Source organism: Grammomys surdaster, unplaced genomic scaffold, assembly GCF_004785775.1.
Source record: "Grammomys surdaster isolate TR1022 unplaced genomic scaffold, NIH_TR_1.0 320, whole genome shotgun sequence".
NCBI lineage: Eukaryota > Metazoa > Chordata > Mammalia > Rodentia > Muridae > Grammomys > Grammomys surdaster.
Window position 1 is genome coordinate 494,969 of NW_021604739.1, and position 17,680 is coordinate 512,648.

The 17,680-nt window shown below is 36.7% G+C and overlaps 1 protein-coding gene and 1 pseudogene across 2 annotated transcripts in view; one reads left to right on the plus strand and one right to left on the minus strand.

Moving 5' to 3' along the window:
- LOC114629898 (cytochrome P450 3A13-like) overlaps positions 1-17,680 on the plus strand; it is a 73,360-nt gene that overhangs the window by 22,280 nt on the left and 33,400 nt on the right. The window lies entirely within an intron of this gene.
- Positions 10,231-10,616, minus strand: LOC114629899 (annotated as a pseudogene).

The window sequence follows — 17,680 nt, forward strand, 5'->3', positions numbered from 1 at the left end:
CAGTGCTTGTTTTCAAACCCAGATTTCCCAGTTTTCTTTGATAACAGAGCTAAGAATTTATAAAAAATAACAAGCATCATTCAAATTCATGCCTTTTTGTATAAACCACTAAGCAGGACACTTTTGTAAATTTTAATTAAATTACAATTATATCATTTATTTTTCTCCTGCTCTCTCTCCTCATATTCTCACCTAAACTCTCTTCCAAATTCACACACTTCTTTCTTTCTTTCTTTCTTTCTTTCTTTCTTTCTTTCTTTCTTTCTTTCTTTCCTTCCTTCTTTCTTTCCTTCCTTCCTTCCTTCCTTCCTTCCTTCCTTCCTTCCTTCCTTCCTTCCTTCCTTCCTTCTTTCTCTTTCTTTTTTTTAAACAGAGTAGCAATATATGTCCTAGGTATTCTGCAATTCTCTCTGTAGATCATGCTTATCTAAGAATCATGCAAATCAGTCTGCCTTTGCATTTTCAGTATCAGAATGAAAGATGTATGTCTCTTTAACTAGTTACACATAAATACAGATACAAAAATACAATTTGATTAGACAATTCAATGTTGCCAGCATATGTATGTTTCTAGGGATAATTACTAGATATTTAACAACTAATCAGGGGATGTATTTCAGGAGAAGACTAATTCTCCCCCTCCCCAACTCTTCACCTAAGAGTTGCCTCACTAACATTTCCCCCACATCACTTTAATGAAATTGTTCAGGTCTTGTTTATGCAATGATGTCGTTGATATTTCATGGTATGGCTTTCCTGGTATAGCTAGAAAGCACAATCTCAGAAAACTTCCTGATACTCTGGCTCTTAAAATTCTGGCCATACATTTGCAATGTTTTATTATTAGCCTTAGGTGCAGGAACTGTGTTGTGATGGTATCAGTTGGGAAGGAGAACAGCATATCAATTAGTCCTCTCCATAACGACTAGCTGTGGTTTTCTGTAATTGTCACTTTGCATTTCAAAAGAAATATCTTGATGAGGATTGAGATCTATACTTTTCTGTGGATCCAGTGAAAAACATTCAAAGACAGTTACAAAACATGCTGTTTTGGGAGGGTAATAATAGTAGGCTCACATCTAGAAACATGTCCTCATTAGCCACTCATATTTAGCTAAGTTTTCAGTACTACCAAGCATTTCTCTACTTTGAGCAAGCCTTGAATCCAACTAGTCAGTTACTGGTTACTACCAAGATATTAATAACACTATTTTACTTTTAGAAATATTTTGTTATGTTAGTATTTGTTGTGTTCCATAGGCATCATAGCTGGTTGGACCTATTGATTGATACCCCCACCCCAGAAGTGTTTAGATCACCTTTCTGATGCAATGAAAACTAGTATCCACTCTTTTGGGGTCAGTTATATTTTAATTCCATATCCAAAGCACATGGTGAACCTGTGTCTCATTCAAGCATTTTCAATGTTATTTATCCCCCCTTTTCACTATTTTCTGTAGTTTCCCTTTGTTCCTCTTCAATTAAAGTTCCCTTTCACTTTTCCCATTTATCCTTCATATTACATGTATACCATATATCCTGTTATTTTCCTCTTGGGAATTCCCCATGCCATGGTCCTTTTTTACTCTTTTACTTCTAGTGGTTACCCTTTATTGTATACTCACATCTCAAGGTTGCTATCTAGCAGCCACATATATTAAAAAAATATGTGGTGTGTGTCTTTGTGGGTCTGGGTTATCTCACTCAATACAATATTTTCTTGTTCCACTCATGTAACTGCATGGTTTCAATTAGCTTTGGAGTTAAATAGCATTCCATTTGAATGTATGTATATTTGTGTGTGTGTATGTATGTATGTATGTATGTATGTATGTTTGTATGTTTGTACTTATTATTATTACACGTGCATATATGTGTGTACCATATATATATGTATATATTTGCACTTCTAATATATATAAAGACACATATATATGTAAATATACATATACATACACACACATACACACACACACACACACACCTGTATTGAAAAGGAGTGGGGATGGTGGATAGCCCTGTCTCACTCATCTTTTTCACTTAATTTAATGTATTGCTTGATTTTTTTTCTTCATTGAGAATAATGTTGGCTGTGGATTTGTAATATAGATAAATTATTATTTAAGTGCTTACTATATATTTTATTTGTTGTATGTCTTTTATTCCTTCTCTCTTTAGAAAGTCATGTTAATTTTTTCAAACACTGTCTTAAAAGCATCACTGCCAGGCCTAGAACTCACTTCTACACCAGGCTGATATTGAACTCAGAGTATCTACCTGTTTCTCCTTCCTGCATGCTGACATTAAAGTACATAGCACCATCACACTGAATTTTTTTAAATCACTTATTGTGTTTTTAGTTTACTTATTTTTAAAGATTTATTTTTATTTTTTAAATAATATGTGTATGCAGTGCATCATCATGTGGGTATGTGCACATGAGATATTCAAGCAATTCATGTTTTTAATATTTTCATTATTTCATGTTTGTATAAAAGATTTTATTATGTTATTATTGTATTTTTTAGTATGTTTTACTTTGTTTTTTTGGGTTTTTTTTTTTCGGGTCAAACAAGCATTAAACCATTATACATTGCACATTCCAAACAACTTGCTAAGAGACTACAGAAAAAAAAATCCCAACCTTTAATATATGCAAGCAAACACCACACCACACATTAAGTACAGCAACTAGTCCACAAATAAAATACATGTTACCATATGTACATGTAATATATATGTGTGTGTGTGCGTGTGTGTGCGTGTGTGTGCGTGTGCATGAGTGTGTATGTGTTGCTTACATTTAGCTCCTACTACGTAGTCTTTTTCCTCTATCACACATGTTGTTCCCCCTTCTTATTCCAAATTTTAATTCCTTATACTCTAATGAATTTTAAAGCATTGTAAGTAAATTTATTAAGTGTTAAACAAAAATAACATAGATTATATAATTATTTGCAGGAACATGAGCCCCTTTCACTTTCTACACTGCTAAAGAAAATGGCTTTTCCATCCCTGGATACCAGTACCTACCAGTAGCAAAAGGACCTCTCAAAACTTCCATTCTCTAGGGTTTAGTGTTTGTGGTTCTTATTCTGTGTAGGCCTTCGGCCATTTAACACAATTGCTAGAATTTCATGAATGCAATGACCTTTCATGCCTCAAAGGCAACTTTCTACATGTCTCTACCCTTTTTATAGAGCTTCTAGTGTTTAAAGGCTTTATTTACAATCATTTAAATATATGTGCATGTATGTGTCTGAGTGTATGTTTAAAGTGTTTATGAAGACAAGAAGTGGGTGCTGGAGTCTCTGTATCTGAAGGTATTGACAGTTGACCCACCTGACAGGGTCTAGAACCTGAACTTACGTCCTTCTCAGGAACAGTATACGTTCTTTATTAATAATTCACATCTCCAATATAGGTTTTATATTTCTTCTGCTCCACTCCTTTTTTGACTTCCCTTGAGGCTTTGAGTGGGTTAATTAGCTATCACTTTTAGGAGTGAGAATTCTTCAGTCACTATTAAAAATTTTTATCTAATTATAATTTTCCGTATTACACTTTTCCCATAGTAAAATAAACCTTCTGTGACAACCACTGACATCAGTAATCTATGGCTGTTAATGTAAGAACCTAGAGGGCAATTAGATAAGCATCACTTGCCCATTTAGTAAGAAGAGCTGCGCTAAGATCTATGACTTGCTTTTATGAGATTTACAACTCCATGTATGTAGCCAGTCATTAAGAACACTGACTGTTATTATTGAAGACCAGGGTTCAATTCCCAGTAGTCATATACCTAAAACTCATCTGTAATTTCAATGTCTTTAAATCCAGTTCCCTCTTCTGGGCGCTGCATCTGCTGCACCCCTGTGGGACAGATGTAAATGGAGGAAAAACTGCTTGTACAACTATCATTAAATCCTCAGTTGTGGGAACATGGTGAATTTTTAGTTGGATTGATATTCTACAGATCTAGTGGGGGTAACCATAAACATTGTGAATTCATGGGTGCAATATCCATAGCATACCTAAAGTCCAGGCTTGCATGACACTCTTTTGGTTCTAGCAGTCTTTCCACCTCATCTCCCATGATGTTCTCAGAGTCTTGGGTATGATTGTTTATACACTGGTTGTAGAGTAATTTGTCAATCATGACTTTCTTTTATTTTTTTGTAAATTACTTTTCTATTTTCTACATACTTTATGACATCACCTGTATACAAAAATATGTCCATTTTCATTAAAATTTGTGTGGCTTTTAACTTAGTTTTTTCTCAATGCAATAGATAGACACCAGATAAAGATATAGTAAAATGTGAGGATAGATATTTTAAAATCATTTCTTAATGGGAAAACCTCAGTGTTTTTCAGTAAAGAATGGTGTTGGATAAAAGTTTCCTTTGATGAAGTTTTTCATCATGAGGATGAAGTTTCTCTCTCATTGCTTTATAATTTATATTTTTATTTATTCAACTTTAAATCCTGCTCACTGATCCCTTCTTGGTCACCTCCTCCCATAATCATTTCTCCACCCTCAGCCTTCTCCTCTGAATGTATGACCTCTGAGCATCCCCCAAGCCTGCTACTTCAAGTTTCTGGGTGGCTAGGTACTTTCTTTCGCAATGAGGCCAGACAAGACAGTGCATCTAGTAGAACATATCCCTTCTACAAGCAACAGTACTTGAGTTGGCCCAATTCCAGTTGTTTGGGATTTAAAAAAAGACCAAGCTACACATCTCCTAAATATGTGTGGGGAAGGTATAGGTCCAGTCCATGTATGTTCTTTGGTTAGTGATTCAGACTATGAGAACATCGAGGGTCCATGTTAGTTGCCTTTGTTTGTCTTCCCTTGGAGTTCCTTTCCCCTTCTGGGCAGAGAATCCTTCCTCAGACTCTTTGATAAGAGTCCTCAAGTTCCATCCACTGTTTGGCTTTGGGTGTCTGTACCTGTGTGAGTCAGCTGCTGGGTAGAGTCTCTCAGTCTGCAAGCATATCAGAGTATCATTAAAAGTGTTAGGAATTGGTGCTTGCCCATGGTATGGATCTCAAGTTGGGCCCATTATTGTTTGGCCATTCCCTCAGGCTCTGCTCCATCACATGTGCCTGCATTTCTTGCGTATAGCAAAACTTTGAGGTTGAAAATCTGTGAGTGGGTTGGCATCTCTGTCACTCCACTGGGATTCCTGCCTGGCTAAAGGAGGTGGCCTCATCAAGTTCCTTATCTTCAATGTTGTGAATCACAGCTAAAACTATCCCTATTGATTTATCTGTGCCACCATTATCACAGGTCTCTGTCTCATCCTGGAGATGCTCAACTTTTCACCCCTGTCAGTTGTAGGTTTCCATTCATTTTTTCTGGCCATCAAAACATCTCTTCTGTCCTTCAGACCTGATGATGAAAACTCCATTTCCATCCACATCCCCCATCCCTCCCAGATTCCTCCCTCCATCTGCCCCTTATAATTATTTTATTCCTACTTCTAAATCAGGTTCAAGCTTCCTGACTTGACCCTTCCTTCTTGTTTGGATTCTTTGGGTGTGTGGAATGTAACATGATACCTGCATTTTAGGGTTATTGTGCATTTATAATTGACTGTATACTATGTATGTCTGTTGGGACTGGGTTACCTCATTGAGAATGATATTGTCAAGTTTCATATATTTTCTGCAAAATTCATGATGTCTTGGTATTTAAGAGGTAAATAGTATTTTATTGTGTAGATGTACTACATTTTCTTTATCTATTCTAAATCATTACCTTTTTGGGCTATTTTGAATAAAGTTGTTATGCATATAGTTGAACAAGTTTCTTTGTGGGATATTAAAGAATCTTTTGGCTATATGCCTAGAAGGGATACAGCTGAATCTTGAGTCACAACTATTCCCAGTTTTCTGAGAAATCACCAAATCGATTTCCAAAGAGGTAGTAAAGGGTTGCATTTTCACCAGCAATTAAGATGTGTTCCCCTTGCTATATAGCCTAGCCAGAATGTACTATATCTTGAATTTTTTATCTTAGCCATTCTGACAGGTATAAGACTGAATCTAAGTGATGTTTTGATTTTAATGGTTGATTGTAATAATTAGCATCATTAGTTCTGTACCTCATTTTTAAATTGTGTTATTTGGATTGTTGAGGTTAAACTTCTTGAGTTCTATGTAAATTTTGGATATTACCTCTCTGTCAAATGTAGGGTTGCTAAAAGTCCTTTCCCAATCTGTATGATGCTGATTTGTCCTATTGACAGTGTTCTTCACCTTACAAAAGGTCTCCAGTTTCATGAGGTTTCATTTATCAATTGTTTTTAAACCCTGAGCCATTTGTGTTCTGTTCAGTAAGCTGTGTCCTGTACCCATTCATTCAAGATTATTTCCACTTTCTCTGCTATGAGATTTAGAATATCCAGTTTCATGTTGTGTATCTATTTCAACTTGAGTATTGTGCAAGATGATAAATATGGATCTAAATGCATTCTTCTACATGTAGAAACCAGTTAGTGCAGCACCATTTATTGAAGATGCCTTAATTTTTCCATTGTATGGTTTTGGCTTCTTTATAAAAACTCAAGTGTCCATAGGTGTATGGGTTTATTTCTGTGTCTTTGATTGGATTCCATTGGTCAAAATGTGTATTTCTTTACCAAAACCATGGAGTTTCTTTTTTATTTAATCACTGCTGCTTTGTAGTACAGCTTGAAGTCAGAGATCATGATTTCTCTCAAAGTTCCTTTTGTTTAGGATTCTTTGGACTATCCTGGGTTTTTTGCTTTTTCATATGAAGTTGTGAATTGTCTTTTCATGTCTGTGAACAATTGTGTTGGAATTTTGATGGGAATTGCATTGAATCTGTAGATTGCTTTTGGTAACATGTTCATTTTCATTATGTTATTCTCACTATCCATGAGCAAGGGAGTTTTTTTCTATCTTCTGATATGTTCTAAGCTTCATGCTTCAGGGACATGAATTTCTTGTAATATAGATCATTCACTTGTTTGGTTAGAGTTACATCAAGATAGTTTATATTATTTACAACTATTGTAAAGAGTACTGTTTCCCTAATTTTTTTCTCAGCTCATTTATCATTTGTTAAAAGGTGGGCTACTGATTTCATTGAGTAATTTGTATCCAGCCACTTTCCTAGAGGTGTTTATCATCTGTAGGAGTTCTCTTGTAGAATTGTTGACGTTCCTTATGTATTCTATCATAGCACAAATAGCAATACTTTGACTTCTTCCTTTCCAATTTGCATTTTCTGCATCTACTTTAGTAGTCTTACTGATCTGACTAGATTTTCAAATACTATATTGAATAGATAGGGAGAGTCAGCAGCATTGTCTTTCTCTTGATTTTAGTGGAATTCTTTAATTTTCTCTCCATTGAGTTTGATGTTGGCTATTGGCTTGCCATATATTGCTTTGATTACGTTTAAGTATGTGTCTTGTATATCTGATTTCTCTAAAACCTTTAACATGAAGAAGTGTTGGATTTAATCAAGTGCTTTTCAGCATCGAATGAGATAATCAAGTGAATTTTGTTTCATTTTGTTTATATGGTGAATTATGTTGATTGATTTTTATATGTCAAACCATTTTTGCATCCATGGATAAAGCCTACTTGATCTTGATGTATGATGTCTTCTATGTATTCCTGGATTTGCTTTCAAGTATTTTATTGAGTATATTTGCATCAATGTTCATAAGATAAATCAGTCGCAAGTTCTATGTCTTTGTTGAGTCTTTGTGAGGTTTAATCCACTGGGTGACTGTGGACTCATAGGATGAGTTTGGCAGTGTTCTTTTTGTTTCTATTTCATAGAATACTTTCAGGAGTATTGGTACTAGCTCTTCTATTAATGTCTGGTAGAAAGACGACTGCACTACAATCATCTAATCCTGGTTGTAATTTGGTTGGGATACTTTTAATGACTCCTTTTTTTGTCTGTAGGGTTTCTAGCACAGTGTAAATAGTTTACCTGATCTTGATTTAATGGTAATGTCTAGAAAATTAAATTTCATTAATAGTTTTCATTTTTTAAATACAGACTTTTGAAGTAAGACCTAATGATGTTTTCAAATTCCTCAGTGTCAGTTATTATGCCTTACTTTTCAATAGTGACTTTGTTTATTTTAATACTGTCTCCCTATCTCTTGGTAAGTTTGGCTAAGTGTTCATCTATCTTGTGGATTTTGTCAAAGAATGATCTCTTGGTTTTTTGGATTGTTTTTTTTTGTTTCTGATTGATTTCAGCCCAAATTTTTATTCTTTCCTGCCTTCTATTCCTCTTTGGTTTTCTTCCTTCCTTTTTTACTTCTAGAGCATTCAGGTGTACTTTTAAATTGCTGATAGAACTTTCTAATTCCTTTTTGGAAACACATGGTACTATGAATTGCCCATTTATCACAGTTTTTATTGTGAAGTACTAATATTTAATTAATAAATCCCAGTAGGGGTTTGGAATCTTAATGATTTCTGTTTCCAAATGAAGGACACTCATACACGCCCACTATATTTTAAAATATCTTTTTTAACAGAATAGCCAGGCAGCTATCTAGCCTCCATGCTGCTAGATTTGATCATCCACAGACAATTCCAAGTTACTATTTACTAAATTCTTTATTCTACCTTGTCTGTTCTAGAATCAGTTGGGCAACCCTCTGGACTATACTCTCCCAGATCCTTTAGATGGCTGCTATGCCACTCTATTTGATACTCTTCTCAGGCATAGTGTCTCTCCTCACTTCCACATCACAGCATGGTAGAATTCTCCCTTCTTTTGGTCCCAAGCTCTTGAAATCCCCCAAACCCACCTCTGTCTGTTCTCCCCAACTATTGGTGGCTGGCATCTTTGCTTATCAATCTGAAGCAACTTGGTGCTAGACCCCAGAACTATGTGCAAACAGTTTTTTTGAGGAATATAGTTAGCATTCAGGATACAGCAGCTATATTTCCCCCTTTTTGCCCAAGGCTCTTTTCTCTCAGGTGGACATTGAATATAATTATAACAATTATGTAAACTATAAGGCATGATATACATTTATAATATCGAGTCCATAATATTTGACAGTTTAGATAAAGTATTTTATCATCTATCCTAACTTAAACAGTTTATAACTTTGTACCTCAATTATGTTTGATTGTTAACTTGCATTACCATCTAAAAACCGTCCTTTCAAATGTAGATCGCCTTCCTCAATGTAAGACAACTTAAGTTCAATTATGAGACTATAACTAGTCCTCTGTGTGTCCCTGTTCTAGAAGGCATCACATGATGATCTCCAGCCAGGCCTGGGGCAGGGATCTGAGATGAGGGGGACTGAGTGCAAGCTGGCAGAGAAGATTGCCTGCCTCCACTGCTACCTCTGTAACTTCCCAGTCAGTCCCAGTTGCTGCACCTGTCTCTCCGTGCTGAGCCAACCCAGGCTGGGCCAGTAAGAAACTGGCTATCTAGCAAGGAGGGGAGGGTCCTGAAGTCACTTTAGGAGAGCAGATTTCTTCCCAAGTGTTACAGCTCTTGCAGTAGATACTCTCAGACACCAGGATGATAATCGTACACCATTACTTCTCAATAGAACTCTTTTATATAGTTTTGGGGTGAGTCAGGATCTGCCAGGAGATATTGCCTTTTGGCTTGGTCTGAGAGCTTGGAGATACCTCATCTACATGTTGGAGAGCCTGAGGCACTGTTCTTCGTGACTGATTGCCATAGACCTCTCTGTGGGAGGGGATATTGAAGGCTGAAGCTAAAGGAAAAAACCACAACCTAAGAGCACAGCCAAACACCTGCCCTCTGATTAGGGTCTGGATTTCGAGGCCTGTGCTCAACCAGGTGCCTAGCTGCTTCTCATAGCCCACTGTCCCACAGTCCTCAATCCCCTCAAAGATCTGTGAAGGAATTCAATGTTATCTTAATATGTTGGAAGCACAACGATATAGCTCCTAAAACTTACACAATTTGTAGAGACAGCTGACTGCCTGGACAGTCTCCAAAGTTTCTTATAATGTTGAAGCATCTTTCTCCAGCATTCTGGCCCCAAATTATCTCACAGACCTTAAGTGAAGCAGGAATTTTGGAGGACTACCTTATGCTGTGTTGGTAGAGAGCTAACAATCAACTATCCTGCATCCATTTGTCCTTTTCAGACAGTATTTGGTCTGTAGATGAAATTAAGGTATTTCTTTTTTTTTTTTTTGGCAGTACTGCAACTTTATTTGACATTCAGCAGGTTAGTTCTCATCCACATTGACCATCTGTAGATTTTTGAATGTGGTAACAGGCATGTAAGTTACCAACGTGTAGAGCTTGTTTTGTAAATCCTCATCTTCATTACGTTTTCTGGACAAACGTACTCGGATGCTCGGATGCGATATGGAACATTCCTTATTCCCTTGGCCCAGATGGCTTTATTGAGCCTGGTGTCAATGAGCACATCTAGTGTCCCCATTTCCTTCATGGCAAACTTTCGAATTTCTTTGAGTGCCCGAGGAGCACACTTCTTGAAACCCACTCCATGGATGCGCTTGTGAATGTTGATGGTGTATTCTCGGGTCAAGACCTCGTTGATGGCAGAACGGCCCTTTTTCTTCTCACCACCCTTCTTTGTGGGAGCCATACTGCAGGGCCCAAGTTGGAAAGCAAAATTAAGGTATTTCTTAACAGTGGCTGTCTTGCCACAATTGAAGGGACTCAAATTGGAGGTAATGATGCACTCCTCTGAAGTGTAGTGGGGGTACTGTCAGGAGCAGACATGTCTTGTAGTCCAAAGTTATATTAGTAATGAAATGAATTTCAATGTCATATTCTGTAGATCTCTGATGCCTTTGAATACCAAGTATCTATATATAGTATAACCGAGTTGTTAAAAATTGATTACTCATAGCTGTTTACTATTTGAATAATCTTGAAAACACTTCATTGCAATTAAATCAGGGTCTAATATTATCATGAGTTTACTATTTTATCTTTAAGTTGCATTAATTAATCATCCTAAACAGTTTATAATAGTGGCCTTTAAAACAACTGGATCTAAGCCTTGTATTCTCAGTAAGTTGTATAGGCATGATGCATATATAAGAGTAATCAAATTAATTTTAAATTTTGTATCAATATACAAAGATTTATGCTAGTGAAAACATTAAACCTATACAGGCATTTAAAATTTGTTCCAATGTAAAAAAATATAATCTTAATTTTATATCAGAACATAAATATTTCTACCAAAGTAAGATTATGGCTATAAAATGTTTCGTTTAAGAGTAAATGTAGCATTCTGTCCTCATGTATATAATTTTCTATGTTATTCTAGCCCTTTTTTTTGATTCCCTTCCCTTTACCTAAGAAAAAAAAAGGATAGAAAAGACGAAAGGAAAGAACAAATCCCGAATCTAAGATGTCTATTTAGTTTCCTCCCTGTCCAAAATTATTGCATTTTCCAAATTATCCCTTAAAATGACAGCCTACCTATAATTCGTAAAAATAACTATAACCACACATGCAAACCCAAGAGATCAGGAAGACAACTCCCTATAACATCCTCCTCCTGAATTTAGGTGACAATTTTTAAAGGGGTGGGTAGGGGTAGGAAAATTAGAAAAAAGTGGTTAGACTTATGAAACCTATCTTAAGAATTGATCATCCAGTCTTTGTATGCTTAGGAAGCTTGGGGCTTGACTGAAGTGCTGACTGGATTTGTCTGAAAGTTTGGATGAACTGAGGTCATCAGGAATCAGCAAGTGTTCTTGCAGCCGTTCTCCAGAAATAGCATCAAGTGAGGCAGAGAGCTGATATAGCAGGTCATTTCAACATTCTTAAGAATGAACCTTGTCAGAGCTGCACCTTGGTGTCTCATTCTTCAATATATGAATCTTACAACCAATTCTTAGTTCTATATAGATATTTGTATGGATTGTGCAAGATGCACAGATCGGTTAAGGATGAATTTTTGCTCCTTCTTTGAGCAGATGAAAAACAACTGTCTTTTTATGAGTGAGTTTGATCAATAACAAACTATAATAAATGTTTATTTATGCCATATTAAAGCATGATAAATTTTATGGATTCAGTAACCAACATACTTTATTGGCTAATTTTAGCTGAAGGTTTGGCTAGAGACATTTTTATGTCTAAGCTAGCTTCAGGGCCGTATCTCTGTGGAGGGATCAGCAATTCACCTATCCTTGTTTGGTCTTCTTGAATTTTTCTTTCCTGTCTGAAGCCAAGATATTCAGTTGGTCTTCCCCTTGTATATTAAATCTATATTACTTTGGAAGGAGTCAAAGGCCTTTTGTCCTTTCCTATTAACACAAGTACAGAGTCTCTCTCTCAAAATAGCATGTCATTGGTTCAGCAATCCAAAATCTATTGGTTCAGTATTACAGCCTCTTTTTCTTTAGGAATGCTCTACTCTGATCTCTCTCCCAGAGGATTAGTAATGTCGTGTCATTAATATTACCAAACTTGTAACCACCTTCATTGCAATACTTGAAACAACTCAAAGCAATTCAAACAATTTAAAACAATTTTTATTGTTTGTTGAAATAGGGATTCTCTCTATCTTCATGCCTTTGTTTCCTATATTTGAGATCAAAAGCCTGAATATCTTTATTCTTCCATGTATACTTAACAACACTTAAATAATCATCACTATTTTTCCCTTCTATCCTTAAAACAGTGCAACTTCCTTTTTTTCATCAATTCTATGGAGATTAGTATCTGTGGATATATAATTTCTCCTTATATACCTTGAATTTACACACACACACACACACACACACACACACATATATATATATATATATACTTTAATTAAATTCACTTCTATTTTCTGTATGAGCCTGTTTTCAGGATTATTTATGAATAAATATCACTACAAGCTATTCCCAGATTCCAGGAATTCAAAGACTCTGGTTGTTTTCATAGCACTGACTTCTTAATTTCTGTCAATTCCTCCATTCTTATTTTATTTAAGCTTGCTCTCTGTGGCCGGCTCTATCCCAGAAGAAGGTCTCAGCATCCTGATCTAAGCTTTCCACAGCAGCCCAGATCGTGAGAGAGCTTCCAGCTGACTAGCTACCTTGTCCCAGTGTGTGTTCTAGCCTTAAGCAACAAACCCTAGAACCATGCATGCCAAGTAGTAAAAACTCCTATCTTATTTCCAAGCCTGGACAGCTTGGCTTGGCTGAGAAACCAATTCTCCCCTCACTCCTCCTAACTTTAAAGGAACAGTATACGTTGTGTTTTCCTTTTGGGGACCTCCAATTAATTTTTAAAAGTGAGATCTTGCCCAGTGGTTGGGACATCATCTGTAGTATTAATATGACCACTCTAGACTCAGTCTCTATACTTGAGAAAAGTGCATGACAGAGAGGCACAGCCTACAAAGGAGCAGGATGAATGAGTGCAGCCCATAGGGCTGCTCAACTAGAGGATGCACTATAGAACACATAATTTATTAAATAGTACTTTGATATTTTCTGCAAGGGTGGAGTCTTGCAGCATGGAAGCTAAGCAGCTGCTGAGCTATTGTGATACATAAGAAATGTTAAAATATAGAAACAGTGTGTTTGTCCTTCACTCAGGAATAAAAACTATTGAGATGGGTAGCAAAACCCACACTGGCATTTATTAATTAAATATTAATACTACAATGAGGAGCTTACTTTGCCAGGGGGACCTCAACTCTCTTGTTACCTCTCCTCCACTTTTATCAGACTCTTAAACTATACAGATAAATTTCCCTTCCTCCACTTATCTTTTCCTGCTCTCTGAGACATCTGAGCCTAGTCAAGCTTCCCTTAGTAGCCCATTATCCCAGGAGGACCTCCATTCTCCTGCTACCTCTACCTCAGCTTCAACAGACATGAGACTTCTCCCTTCCCCTAGCATCTTCCCTGCTTGCTAAGCACTCTGGACCAAGCCAAGCTGCCTTAAGCAATCTGCTATCCCAGGGAGACCTCCACTCTACCACCACCTCTCCTCCACCTTCATCAGACTCCTGATGCACACATGTTAGATTCCCTCTCTCTACTCATCTTTCCTGTTCTCTGAGACCTCTGACAAGCAAAGCTGCCTTGAACAACCTGAATATCACAAGGAGACCTCCATTCTCCTGCCACCTCTCCACACACTGTCATCAAACCTAAGCTTCCTGAATTATACAAAACTGCAGGTTCAGAAACTTAGAGCCAAGTGATACCCATCAGAGAACTGCCACACCAGAACCATTGAGATTGATTTCATTCCAAACACATACTAAAACAAGACCATCTAGAGATTAAAACCATCCCGATGGTTAAATGTTCTCAAAAGAGCACAGTCAAAAAAAGTTGGGGAATTATGACATGTCCAAAGCATCTCTACCCTACTGCAACAAGCCCTGGTTATCTTATCAACCAAAACACAAAATAATGACCTTAAACCCAATATCATAAAGATGATAGAGGCATTTAAAGAGGAAATGAATGAATTTTTTAAGGAAATACAGGAAAATATAACCAAACGGATAGATGTCTTTAACAAGAAAACAAATAAATCCCTTAAACACTAAAAGTAAACAAAATTAAACAGATGAAAAAAATAAATAAAATTGTGCAAGACCTGAAAGCAAAAGTAGAAGCAATAATGTAAACAAAAACTTAAAAAACCCTGGAGATGGGACACTCAGGGAAGAGAACAAGAATAACAGATGCAAGCATCACCAACAGAATACAGGAGCTCTAGGAAAGCATCTCAGGTGTAGATGATGCAATAGAACAAACTGATGCATCATTCAAAGAAAATGTTAAATCTAAAAATTTTCTGTCTTAAAACATCCAGGAAATCTGGGATACCATAAAAAGTCCTAACCTAAGTATAATAATAAGAGAGGAAGGTGAAATGTTCCTGCTCCAAGGCCCAGAAAAAATATTCTCAACAGAATACCAGAAGATAATGTTTCCAACCTAAAGAAAGAGATGCCTACAAACATACAATACATTTATAGAACACTAATTAGACTGGGACAGAAAGGAAAATCCTCCTGGCACATAACAATCAAAATACAAAATCTATAGAACAGAGACAAAATATTAAAAATGACAAGGAAAATGGCCAGGTAACTCACAAATTCAGCCCTACAGAAAATGGTTGAAGGAAAAAATCTGATCCAAGAAAGATAACTATATCTAAAAAGACAAAGAAAATAAGTGATTCTATCCCACCAAAAAGAAGAAAAGCACATATACAAACACAAATATACACACACCACCACCAACAACAACATCAAAGTAGCATGAAATAATAACCAGTCATTACTATCTCTCAATATAAATGGATTAAATTCCCCAAAAAGGCACAGTCTAACAGAATGGATTCAAAAACAGGATCCATTACTCTGCTTCATACAAGAAACACACTTCAGCATTAAAGATAGACCTTACCTCAGAGCAAAGGGCTGAAAAAAATTTGCAAGCAAATGGTCCCAAAAAGCAAGATTGACTTATCTATTAATCAATAGATTAGAATCTATTAAAATAAACTATGTATTTATTCTAATATCTAATAAAATAGACTGTTGACCAAAATTAATCAACAGAGACAGAGTATGACACTTCATACATATCAATGAAAAATAATACCAAGATGATATCTCAATTCTGAACATCTATGCCCCAAACACAAGGGCAACAATATTTGTCAAATAAATATAATATAAGTAGTACATCAACCCCAGCACATTAATAGTTAGAGACTTCAATACCCACTCTCACAAACTGACAGGACATCCAGAAAAAAGCTAAACAGAGAAATAATAAAACTAATAGATACAACGAATCAAATGGACTTAACAGACATATATAGAATATTTCACCCAAATATACAAGAATACATCTTCTTCTCAGCACCTCATGGATCCTCCTCCAAAATTGACCATATACCCAGTCACAGAGCAAGGCTCAACAGATATAAGAAAATTAAAGTAATGTCTTTTATCTTATCAGATCACCATGGATTAAAGCAGGACTTTAACGAAAGAAACATCAGGAAGCTAATATACTCCTGGAAATTGAGCAGTTCTAGAGTCAACAATCTCTGGGTCAGGGAAGAAATAAAGAAAAGAGTTTCTGGAATTCAATTAAAATGAATACACAATGTACCCAAATTTATTAAACATAAGGCTTGGCCCAGAGGGTACTGAGAGCAGGGAAGATTCCCGTTCCCTCTTAAAATTAACATGTATTTTTATTATCAGGAAACATTGGAATATTCCAGGTTAAAATTAATGACAGGTGCATATTATGGAAGAAACTTTCCACTGGGAAATAGAATTATAGTTCTCTTTTGCTTATTTTTCAATATAAATAGTCAAGCAAATATTGCATAGACTAACAATATCTAGTCCTTCAGTATTTTGATATTTTAATAATTACTAGATCATTTACTTTTTTAAAAATGTATTTTTTTCAAATCGTAATTTTTACTTATTCATACAGGGGTTATAAACACAAAAAGGCAGGACATGGAGAAGGGATGACACTGGAGCATGGGTGTTCAGGGGGAATACAGGTATCTTTCAGAACAGGGTACTGGCTGGGTGAAGGTTCAGGGGACAGGTCACTATGACTCTGCCTATGATTCACTTGTCCTTCTCTTAGTTGGTATTATCTGCCAAGGCTACCTATTTACAAGGTCTATGCCTACTCAGGCTGGTAAATTTCTACAAAAACTGCCTGTTTACAATAGGTTATAGCCACCTGTTTCAATGTTTTTCCACAGAGACCCAAGATTTAGTGTTAGTATTCATGTATGACAGGCCTATTGCTGATTTTAGGCCTAAGGCTGATTTTAGGCCTTCAGTGTATAAGCAGGGCTACCCCTGACATTGCCTCCCTTCTCCATGTATAGAAGGGCTGTGGCAATTCTAATCTTGCGAAGGTGAGGATAGAGGCCTGACCTCCAGTAATTGAAGGGGACCTTGTAATGGTGATATCTGCTGTTAGAAGTTCTAATCCTAGGTAAATGGATGGAACTAGAAATTATCATCCTGAGTGAGGTAAGCCAATCACAAAAGAACACACATGGTATTCACTCGCTGATTATTGGATATTAGCCCAGAACATTGAAATGCCCCAGATGCAACTCACAGGCCACATGAAGCTCATAAAGAAGGAAGACTAAGTGGGGGTGATTTGGTCCTTCTTAGAAGGAACAACAAAATACTCAAGGGAGCAAATATGGAGACAAAGTGAGGGACAGAAACTGAAGGAGGGGCAGTCTGAAGATCACTCCACCTGAGTATCTATCCCATATGCAGTCACCAAAGGTAGATGCTGATGTGGAAATCAGGAAGTGTATGCTGCTAAGAGCCTGATATGGATGTCTCCTCAGATGTCTTCAAGAGTCTGACATATTCAGAGACAGATGCTCACAACTAGCCATTGAACTGATCATAGGGTTCTCAATGGAGGAGTTAGAGTGAAGACTGAAGGAGCTGAAAGGATTTGCGGCACCATGAGGAGAGCAACAATACCAACCAACCACAGCTCCCAGGTTCTAAACCACCAGCCTGGGAGCACTTAGGGAGGGATCCAGGGCTTTAGCTGAATATGTAAGAGTGGAGGGCCCTGCTGGGCATAGGTGGAAGAAGAGAACCTTGACCTCATGAAGGCTGGATGCCCCAGGGGGTGGGAATTTTGAGGG